Source organism: Patiria miniata, unplaced genomic scaffold (genome assembly GCF_015706575.1).
Source record: "Patiria miniata isolate m_02_andy unplaced genomic scaffold, ASM1570657v1 HiC_scaffold_5, whole genome shotgun sequence".
In the NCBI taxonomy this organism is placed as follows: domain Eukaryota; kingdom Metazoa; phylum Echinodermata; class Asteroidea; order Valvatida; family Asterinidae; genus Patiria; species Patiria miniata.
Genome location: NW_024037072.1, coordinates 28,572,439 through 28,584,429, shown reverse-complemented (window position 1 = coordinate 28,584,429; position 11,991 = coordinate 28,572,439).

Here is an 11,991-nt window from a genome sequence, read left to right as displayed (position 1 = left end):
GGAAGCTCTTCAGCAACGAACAGGGCATGTTATCCAGCATGTTTACTCAAACCATAAGACACACTTTCCGTTCTGCACGAGCCTTTTCGCTGTGCGGTCATACGTGACCACGCTAATGCACTTGGGCTCCGTACAAACACGGCGCATAATAGCCAGTAAAGCCAGCACTTGACAGCACAGCGTCGTGTTTTGTGAGTGTTTCTGTAAATGTCAGCTTGCTAGCGAGGATGAGGTCCATTGTCATGTTACTTATACATCTGCATTTCGACAAAATCTAAATTTAATAACTGAATGTCCCCCCCCCCCCTCTCCGCCTCCGTGAAATGCGCAGAGGAGGAGATGCATCTGCGATGCACCGAAATAAACCAAGAACCAAGCCAACGTTAATTACAAGTTCACTACCATCGGTACAAGTCAGAGTCCAGTTGGGATCAGATGGTGGACATAGGCCTAACACGTCAACCCGTGGACCAAGCGTTTTCAAAACGTCACGGTTAACGAAAAAAGGGTTTCTTTCCATTAGGCTATAAACTGTTTCATTATTTAGTTGTCGATATGCTTTTTTGGTAATGGACTATCGTTCATTAGACTTACGACGGGTGGGTGAAGTTTTATTTAAAATTTTAAACAAGGGCCATCAGGGTGCGTTATAAGGTGTAAACGTGATAGACTCTCCTGGAAGTCTTGTTTTTCTTTACTTCTATATAAGAAAGGATCCATCAGTTTGCCACTTTAAAGCTTTTATCGTTCAATAAACGGGGCAAAAAGATGGAAATATAATTAGTGAGCAGCCTTCCTAGTCTCAGATGCAGTAATTGTGATGCATGTCAAGGGTACAAAAATTAAACCAATCAGTCTGCATCATCCTCAGCTTTTGTATAGATCTCCGTTGCTATGGTAACGCATTCTACCATATTTACTGAGTGGGCTGCTTACATGATTGCTCATCTCGCCACTTGAAAGTCTATTCGAAATGCAAACAATTACTCGTATACATCTAAGACAGTGTTGAAAACAAAGGAAAAAATACGAACTGATTTCATTTTGGACAAACCATGGAAACAATGTAAATTTGCAGGCGTCATTTTTATGGCACTCCTTTACATCCGCTTTATATCCGTATTGCAATATGTCCCTTAAGAAAATTAGCAGCCTATAGGGTGGTGTATAAAGAAGGGAACCCACTTTTGACAGCAAATTATTATCACCTACTTGTTGAGCACATTTCAAACATTTAATTTAATGGCATTAAAATATTGATCTTTAAACATAAGTGACGAAAAAATGGTTGCAAATGCATATTTTGTCTCTGAGATATGGTAGTACAAATGTCATGTGCCAAACCCGTTTGTCCACGGACGGCTTTATTCCATCCGCTTGACTGAGCTCCGGAGCTTGATTTGAAGAGAAAAACACTGCACTGGACTAACACGTGGGCAACAGTGATTTTGGTGACTTGTATTCAAATGAGCATAATAACACTTTTCTTGCGATTTCTAAAAGATTTTTTTTCACCACGTATGGTTGAAGAGCTACACTTCACTACATTATAAAAACAAACAAAAAACAGTTCAAATAAGTTAAGTAATTAGGTTAGCATTCCAGTCTAAAGTTGATTTCCTTCTTTTTGCACCACCTTGTAATATCGTATTCTATACTGCTGGATGCGTATTGTGCTCTGCAAAGATGTGTACAAGTGTGGACTGTCTGAGAATCAGGAGGCGGCACTGTCAAAGAGGAGGGTTATCCGCAGCAACATGATAAATATTGCAAGGAGCAAAGTCGACGATGCTATATACACGATACTTGCTACTTTGTTGTCTCTAAGGGTTCATAAATATAGAAACTGTAGCAAGTGTCTGGGCCTGGAGTCGAGTCAATCAGTGCTAAATACCCCTCGAGGGACTTGAAAACAATACCCGACTTTGCTAATTTGATCCCTCTATGATTTAGTGCGGTCCGTTAAAAACCAATGTATAATTCAGGAATCTTGTGAAGAGATAATACCCTCGGCCTTTTTACTGACGCTGCTCGCGCGAGTTGTATTCCCGCATTTAGAGAAGCGTTTCTGTGAAGTTGGGAGAATGATACCCCACCTCCTCTCATCCAAAATCCGTATTTTGGACTCATGAATATACCGTCTGGTGGGAGAATATAATTATGAGTTGAAGCTGGAAGGTCACATTCTGATACAACGCCGTCCCTTCGGCCTGCGCCGTTTGACGAAGTCCGCCTAATTAATCACGCCATAGCAACCGTGTACATGAAGGCTGTTGTAATCACAAAGTCATTATAATAAAGCAATCAAATAATAACCAGCAAATACAGAAGGATCGATACGCAGCACCAAGCTGGCATGGTGGCAGAATGCATCAAGCAGGACAATAGGCAGCTCTTAAGAATTTCGGCTGTGACATATTTGCAGCTACATGAGTAAGGGGAAAAGGAATCACCTTTAAATCGAGAAAAATACATTCAAATTTCATGTGACCAACTTTCAAAATTGTGTTTAATATTTGACGATTCAATGAATGGGCCTCAAAGTTCTCTTTTGTTTTCAAATTAAATTGGCATGTTGAATTTCGACCGTCATCATCGCAACAAAAGAATCACAGCATCGTGTAGTTCAAACATTATTTGTCTCCGCCTGAAAGCAAATTAAAAAAAAATGTTTCGCCTATTCGGCGCAGGGCTTTTTTTGTGCGTACTGTATCATTCGCTTCGCTAACTTGTAACTTTACGATTCATTTCATTACGATTTATTTTTGTTCTGTGCACATTTCGCATGCAAATTTCAGCTGCTGCGCCTTGCCTTCAGGGGACAAATTAGTTTATGCCGTAACCGATTGCAAACATGGAGCTAACTTTATTAAAAGAAAAAAAAAGGCTTCAAATTATCGTCAGAAACAGGGGATACAAATTCCAATATACTAACTAATAAAATACTGCGACTTTCTCCATTTCAACAAGAAGGGAGCTAAATTAATCATAATTTGCCGATGGCAGCGCGTACCTAAACCGAATAAAGAAATTGAAATATTTGATTTCTTATGGCGTCACATAAATAAATGGCTTATACTCAGGTTGCTTAGATCCAATTTTTGACGAGATCGTAACCAAATGCTCCAAAGCGCCAAACTTTCTCAGATAGAAGGGGTGACACCTGACCATTTTAGGAAGGGTGCCTAATTTGCATAAAGCCTAAATGGCCGCCACACCATAAGTTAGTACACTTAAAAAAAAGAGTACATTTTGGTGATTCCATACATATCCTTACTAAAATAACATTTCCTAATGCATATGACTGGAAAATTATGAGGAAATTAAAAGGGATCCAAAATGGCTACCATTATACCCTAAATTTGCACGCATTTACCTTTTTCCCAGATATCATATCATCAAGTAGTCGTTCCAAAACCTCAGCATTGATGAGCGTCAACCCACAAAGTTACTCACTGACACAGTTACCCAAATAGAACTATGTGGAAAATTATATGAACAATTATAGTATCATGATATTTAGTCACAAAACAAAAAGGGAGCAATAAAGCGGTGTCCGCATTTTGGACTGAAATAATGCCTAACGTGGGGGGCTTGAACAAGTTCAAAGAACTCCCAAAAATTTGCCTGTAAGAACACTTTTGACATTGACACAATTATTATAAACAACCTTAATCTCTTATTTTGGGGACTTTGTTTTTAACTTGTTCAAGTTCCCCACGTCAGGCAACCCTTCGCCTAATTTTAGCCCAATTTCTGGACACCTCAATTTCCCCCCCTTTTTGCTTTTTGGGGCTAAATATCATGATGCTGTCAGCGATCACTGCTCACATGATTTTCCAAAAACGTATATTTGGGCAAATGTGTCAGTAAGAAACTTTGTGGATTTGAAGCTGGTCAATACTGCACTGAAAAATTGCCTGGGTTAATGCTACCCAAGAAAGGGTGAAAACTGGAACTACCCAAACTTAGGTTGTTCTATAACCAATTGTTTCGGTTAAAATTTCTGCTAAATTCAACCAAAACTTGAGGTCGTTCAAGACCAAATTTAATTTGGTCTTGTATGACTACAGCTTTTGGTCGAATGTAACATAAATTCTAACCCAAACAATTGGTTATAGAACAACCCAAGTTTGGGTAGTTCCAGTTTTCACCCTTTCTTGGGTAAAATTAACCCAGGCAATTTGTCAGTGTGTGAAAAGGTAATGGTAGCCATTTTGGATCTCTCGTATGTCCTCATCATTTTCCAAACACATTAGAAAAAAAAAGTTGTTTCAGTTAGGAAATGTAAATGGAATGCCCCCAAAAACACCTTTCCAAAAACAAAATGTTAATGAAAAATACCATAATATGTGTAAAAATATGGCGCGGCGGCCATCTATATAGGATTTATGCAAATTAGGCACCCTTCCAAAAGATATTTTTCCCGGTGTCACTCCTTCTAAATATGCTTTTGTATGGCATAATCTACATGCCATATTTGGTGCTTTGGACCACTCGGTCGCAATTCCACCCATAAGCAACCCGACTCAGAGCAAGGGCGGATCGGGGGGGGGGGGGGGGGGGAGGGGGCCATGGCCTCCCAAAAACGAATCTTTTGTTTTTTGTTTTTAATGACTTCGCAATAAAGGCAGGCAATGAGTACACCACCATCTTTTCTTCATTGGTGAAAGTGGTCAGAAATTGCATCAGATCGCACCACAGAGCATCTAGATTCCAAAAAATGTTCGGCCCTTAAGCGGGCCCCGAATTCCACGCCGTAATTTTTGTGACACACTTTTTGGGGACCAATTTTTTTTTGGGCCCCCCGAAAAATTGTATTCTGAATCCGCCCTTGACTCAGAGCATATTTTCCGGTAGGGTATTTCAGTACATGTATATCAGTCTAACCGGCAATGCCTTTTGGAATTTGAATTTCCAATTTGTGGACATAGGGATCAATGCTGACTAAAAGTAATTGACTATTCGCCACAACAATTTCAAACAATTAACGAACCACCGCTGTATGAAGAAGGTAATCATGAAAATTGGAACAATCTTCGATTATGGAGAAAATGATTTTGAATCTAATTTTCAAAACGTACTCAAATGAATACACGTATATCAAGCCTTGTTCAATAGCTAAATGCAAATTGTATGGATTGTATAACTCCTGATGGTAAATCGTGATGATATTTTACATAAATTAATTAAACATGAATGATGAAAGTTACACTGTGTAGGATGCAATGAGAATAATGCATTGCTGTTAGTATACTCCGTTGGAAATTATCCTGGCTCATTTATCGTATAATTTAGTACCCCAAACCACATATTTTAACCATAGGTAATTCCGAATAAAAATTATAAACATGTCCATCCTTAAACCCAAAGTAAAGTCAAAAGGTAAAATGGTTGATTGATTGGGTTACAAATTCATAATATCTATAGGTCTATAGTTGGAACTACTTTCAAATCCCGCTTTTAACTTGTTTGTATCTTTTCCTCAATTCCATTATCCTCTTAAAGTGTCGCTTCCACTCATGCGAAAACAAATTCACTTCGGTCCGATCGGATTGACTGAGTCGTCCTTTTTAATCCCGACGCCCGATTGCTGACTGCTTGTCACACCAAGTGTGATATTACGCATCAAAATGACCGATTTACTATCTTCAATAATAAGACAATCTCTCAGACTTGCGAGACAAGAAGCCAAGTGCATGTACAAGACACCACTTCTGAAGGTGTCTGTTATCTTGGCAAGCGTAACAAACCCGCGGCCGCGTCGGTGTATAATGTGAATAGTCGGGGAAATAATGATTGTCTGGCGAGGAAGCTGAACGACAATCGAACAGCTCCTTCGCATGAAAAGATCCGACTTGAATCTCTGCCTTTGAGAGGACGACTCGAGCACTGAAGAAAAATCCATACCGTCACCTGCGGCCGGTGAGCTGGTAAAACGGTCGAAACGCACCGTTTTGTGTCTTCGTGCCACATTACAACAAAATAAGGCGAAGACAGCTGCAAACTGTTCGTGCATCTGGCTATATACGCGCCATGTTTCCTCACCAAGTCAACGATCTACTCGGTGCTACAATAAAAAGCACTCCGATCAAATAAGTGTGTCTCACTTGAATTCGCCAACAAAAGTCCGCCACGAAATCAGCAGGCGTATCCGGCCTTCGCTTCCACCAAATTATGAAAACATCCTCACTAACCGTGGTGGGAAGCAGCTGAAATTGATGAGACAGTGCTCCACCGCGGCTTATGCCTAATAGCATGCCTTAAAATGATGGAGATGCATTAATATTTGATATTTGATTGGGAAGTACGAAGGGCTGTTAATACGATTAAGCATACCAGGTAGTTTATACGACCTAGAGATCTCTGTTAAAAAGCTTATTGTAAACAAAAGTATTTTTTGTCTATTTTTGGTACGCGTATATGAGATGGCATTTCATTCTGCTCACGTCAGCATTCCAGTAAGTAAACTCCAACATGAGACTGAATAATCTTCACATTCAGGGATCTTACAGTACATCATTTTGCTTAAATTATCAAATCAAACACAAACATTAATTTTTATTTATTTCGAGTCATACGATTGTTTCAACACGCAATGTCATGGTTTGCAGTTAAGGTAATAAAACAGGTTGAAAATGACAGGAAAAAGAAAAAGAAAACTCCGAGCAATATTATCATGTGAATTTTTTTCCATCTAGAAGCAAATGGTAGTGAATATGTGATTCAAGATATAAAAAAACAAGGCAAAGAAGCAGAGCATAACCATTTAAAAAAAACATCAGATGAAAAATTTCATAATATATGTAGACGGCCCTATTGGGCTATATGCATAAATGTTTGCTATTTCAATTTTTCATTTAATTGAAATCGTTTGACATTTGTCGTAGTCTATTTCTCATGACTGTATTTTTTTTTTGTAAATCGAGACAAGCGGACATATGGAATTATTGTTTACTATGTCGTGTGCAATCACGGTTTCAGAAAGAATCGACTGGAAGAAGCGATCAGAAATAGGGCAGAGAAAACCAGGTCAAGAAACAACATCCACAGAATGAGTATAAGTTCGAACGATTCTGGACAATTGAATTTAACCTCTATAACGGAGAACAGGTTATAGACCAATTCGATTTGTGATGACTTTTATAACTTCTTAACAAATACACGACTGCGTATACGAGCGAGTCGGTTTTGGCTCATGTGTTGATGAATCAGTTTTTATTAAGAGAACAAATATTTATTCCCATTCATACATAGCTTTCGGGCAAACAGTTTTTAAAAAATCAAAATTTCACAAATTCCCAACGATTTTGTTCAACTTTACTTCAAGTTTTGTGCAACACTCCACGCGTAGTGCTAGAAATCTCCTGATATTGAGGCAGCGTGTACTGCGCGATGTGGCGCAGAACGCAGCGGTGTTTTACCGGCGGTTTAAAACCAGCCACGTGATGAGCTCTCGACCAATAGGAATTGGTAAACTGTCTCGGGTATTTATGAACTGTGGACTTTTCTTTCTTAGCTGTAAACTTTGTGTTCATAGTGAAAAGAACAATCGTGGGGATTTTGTGCAACATTCACGGTTTAGATTCAAGTGGGTTTGTGCACAGTCGGAGCGTCTAGAACCTTCTGTGTAAAAAGAAATTACACGATTGTCTAATTCATAGTGAGTCAAACAAGGAAACCTAAATGGTGCCCCCTATTTCTTAAAGAAATTCTGCATGTAGCGCTTTCCTGATGTACGATATAAAACCCCATTTAAAAAGCTTTTCTTTTAGTGAAAGAATCATTCGAATTGCTCATGTACTTTTCCAGTTATTGAATTTTGAACACAAACACCGTTTTTTGTGTCCACGGATCACAATAAAGATAAGTGATATTTCAGCAAAACGAACACTATTCACATATCAAAACACACATCAGAACACTCTCATAACCATGATAACTGGCACTTATCATAACATTTATTTTAAAACCTGCTGCTTCCAATGTTTTATAATTAACATGCTTTATAATGTCAAGAGTCTATAGTCTTGCCCTGCCTTCTACTTGGCTACCCCGGAGACTTAAAGGATTATTCTGACATCTTTTTCAGGATACGACTGGTTTCATTTTTACTGAAATATCACGTACCTTAAATGTGATCTGTGGACAAGCTTAAAAAACCGGTGTAGGCTATGTGTTCAAAATTCCATCTGGAAAAGCACATGAGCGATTTGAATGATTCTTTCACTAAAAGACAGCTGCTTATTACTTGGGCTTTCATTTCATAGATCTGTAAAGCGCTACATGCAGAACGTCTTTAAAAAAAAAATAAAAATAAGGGGCACCATTTGGGTTTCTTTTTTTACTCTCCTTGTAAAGGCTTTCGGTTCTATTTAGTCTAAGAAGACAGACAAATAGACAACCAACACTGCAAAAGATTTTTTGAATGAAACGGCTATATTGCATCTCCCGTTATGCAATAGTGGTTCCTTGCAACTCGCGGATCTCCGCAGTATTTTTGTGGCGTAGTTTCCTATGAGACGGTGTCACAATATTTGAACTCTGATTTTATGCATATTTTCGAGTGGAGCCATAAATATGATTTACAAATTAGAGTTACAACTTGTGAAACCAAAAAAACGCATTTGAAACAGAACCAGAGTCGTTGGGGAAGTTATTTTGATATGAAAAGGCGACAAATAAAAACTCGTTTAGCATGTTTCTGACATGGTGACAAGATCATGTCAAAACAGCCATGGTGGCAAAATCATGTCAAATATGAATACCACATTTAGTTGGAGGAATATACTAGAAGTTAATGGATACTTCTACAAAAAATACGCAATAACTGGTCCGTCCTGAAATGCTATGTCATGAGTGATATATGGCCCTCCGATCTGCACCGCCTGGCGTTGTTTACATCTGCCGTCTAAAGCAACCACTTGTTCCCGATGTCAGCGGGCATATCGTCACCGCATCAGATTAAAATTGGATTTTTCAACAGACACCGGACATTTTCCTTTTATCAAAACAGACCGAAGGGTACATCAGGGTTACCCTTCTAGACTTGTACTTACGTTGGACGGTGGATCTCCTGATGATACTCTCCAAGAATGTGTTCTGTGGGGCCACTAGGCCCCGTCGCGACGTGGGCATGGTTCACCAAAAAAACACCTCTCACAAAGTTACCGACGATATATCCTAGGGCTTAGATCCAGACATGGGCATCTCCACGCCAGTTGTTGGTATACAATCCATGATTTTGCCGTCGTGAAAAGAAAAACATTGTTGCCGAAAGCAGCGAGTTATGACGTTCTCGCGATGGCATAGCGCTGCGCTCGTCTCGTCTGTGCGGGCGATATCTGCGAAATTACGGTTCTGATCAACCTACGGCCTTGTGCTTGCTGACGGGGCGTTCATTATTCATGCTCGTATCACATGCTGGCATCACAAACCAATAGACGCGTGCGTTCTGCTCGTGCCTCTGAGCGGTACTACAGTACAAGCCGTAAATCGCCCACAGCAGACGGCACCGCTGTAACCATGGCAACCAAATTCACGCTATACGGTAAGACTAGGGTGAGACTGGGCCCCGCCTCGAGATGTACTCAGGTAAGCCTATACACACAGCGATGACACAGCGATCTAACCAGCCTGATTCCCACGAAGAGGAAGGGGAGGTCATCGTGGGATGAGACGTCAAAATTTGTACATGCTCTTGAGGCGAAGTAAAAACAAAATCGTTGCAGCAGTCAATACGCTACTGGCTGCGTGCCAGCGTGCCAGTTAATTGACGGCACAGTAACAACTCCCTCACAGCATCACCAATAACGTTCGCATAATCACTCTCAGCGTTATGATCGCAGAGTGGTTTTCATCTTGGTTTCACGATGATGTGACCATCATAATTCAAGTGTCGCCGAGTTCGAAGGTCTGCGGCGTTGATGGTACTTACACATAATGCACAGCATGCCAAAGCTGTTCCAGCGTTCAATCGCGGAGGTTTATTCGAAACAATAGCAATAACATTACGTTCAGATTATTTTCCAAAAAAGACGACCGTATGTGTCTTTATGTCACTATCATTTTGTAAATATTGAGCGTGAGAATATAATTTTAATATTAATGGTCAAAACGGGCAAGTGCACTGAGTGCTGAAAAAAATCAGGAACCTCAAGTGAATTCAAAAACACAAAAGTAGTCAAAAATGTGAAACAAGATCTGAAACGGTTCATTTCGATAAGTGCAGGCTGAAGATGGTCATGTAAAAACACACCAAACAAACTAAAAAAGACCACAACGCTCTTTTGAATACATGTACCTCAGAGAAATCACAGTTAATGGAGACCCCTGAAAAATACAAGCAATGACGGAATGAAACTAAGACGCGGCCGAGGAGTCTCTGCCATAGCGGCCAAGCGCCTGATTCGCGGCCCGACCTATAACAGCGGCAAAACTATAAAGGCCCATTTTGTTCTCCTTCCTCCGTCGCCACCACTCTTCATTTTTAGTGCAATGAGTACAATTTCCTAAAAGGTGACATACATTCTAACAGTCCCGATGTTGATGACCTGATACATTCCCGTTGTCCAAATGACACTTTTCTTGGTCAGTATGGCAGTGATGTAGTCGAGTCCACCTCATCTGAGTCGGAGCCGAGCCGAGTCCACGAAGGCTCGAGTCCGAGCCAAGTCCGAGTCCATTTGTGTCCAAGTCCGGCTCAGATCCTAGTCCAAATGGTACTACAGGGCTGAGAGTGAGTCGATGCTTCACGCAGGACGCGTGCGCGCACGAATACAGCAACTGTCGAATCAGTCGGTCTCTTGCGATTATTCTACAGTTCAGTAATCTATCTAAGAGAGATGTTCTCAGGAAAGATGTTTAAATAAGAGAAAAGACGCACAACCGTTTTTGAAAAACAATGTCACTTTTTTTTTCCTCAAGTCCAACACAGTTTTTTTTTAATGAACTCGATTTGAGTCTAACATGCAGGTAGTCCGAGCCAGCCACTAGCCGAGTCCGAGCCAAGCCGAATCCAAAAGGCCACGAGTCCGAGCCGACTCAGCCGAGTCACGAGTCCCAAAAAGATGGACTCGGTCTCCTGTCCGGATTCGAGTTCTCAATTCAAATCACTGCAAAATGACAGTTTTGCCAAAAATTTCCGAGTCAAAATGACCCCGAAAATTATCCAATGAAGTATCATTTTGACACAGAAATGTGTCTTTTCGACCTGGAAGTGTGCCATTTTGACCCCGAAGTATCAGGTCAAAATATGCCCCAGATTTCGGGTCAAATCTGATCGGGGACATTTACAGAGTGTTAAGAGTTTCCGATGGTTTTAGTTGTTTAACTCTTTGACCACAGGGAGCCGATATCGGCTCGAAATTCATTGCGTGTTGTTTTAAATCCGTCTTAAGGCAATAATTTTGGTAGTCAATGAGTAAACCTACTAATACTGAAAAAATATAAGGAATGCCTTAACCCTCACTTTTCCCGATTAATAACTGGTAACGGCAGGCTCCTTCAAATCAAGCACCACCCAATGCACCACATGCACAGCTATAGCCTATCATCAGTAAATGGTGTGATGTTGTGAATGAATAGCAGTAGGCCCTATACGCCCTCTGGAGTTTTAAGTAGCTTTCGGCCTTTGAGGTAACTAATTGTGGTCCACATTAATTGATTTTATTCCAATATACAACCGATTCCCAACAGGCGCAGTGAAGCCACAACGGATGTGACGCCTATCAGCAAGCTTGGATCAAATTCAGTCTTGTGAACATCGGCAGCATTACCCAGGAAATACCTCACCGGGGAGCATTAGCTTGAAATAGGCCCTACATGCGGTTGAGGTTTGTTCGGAATTTCCTGGGTACGTATAGCACTGCTGAGTTCCCAGGATTGGAACTCAGACTAAACCCGGTCTTGGGCGAAGACTGTGAGGTGACCGGTGTTGGTTCAAAGCGCTCTGTTGTTCAGAGTGACAAAAGGCGAGAAAATCCAGAGAGA